Source organism: Chaetura pelagica, unplaced genomic scaffold (assembly GCF_000747805.2).
Source record: "Chaetura pelagica isolate M959 unplaced genomic scaffold, ChaPel_1.0 scaffold272, whole genome shotgun sequence".
Taxonomy (NCBI): Eukaryota; Metazoa; Chordata; class Aves; order Apodiformes; family Apodidae; genus Chaetura; species Chaetura pelagica.
Window position 1 is genome coordinate 888,145 of NW_009952445.1, and position 228 is coordinate 888,372.

Consider the following 228-nt stretch of genomic DNA (forward strand, 5'->3'; position numbering starts at 1 on the left):
GTTGGGCACCGTGACACCCTCTTTTCGTGGAGGAATGAGACAAGGATGGGGAAAGGTTTCTCCAAGGCAGTGATGGTAGCTGGGATGGGTGTCCCAGCCCTGAACCCCCAACAAGGGAAGAAGCAAAGTGTCTTCCCAACATCACCTGTGGTGCTGACAGGAGAGCACGATGTTGCCAGGTGATCCAACCAGCTTTGTCCACTTCCCAATTCTGGCATTCATGGCGGG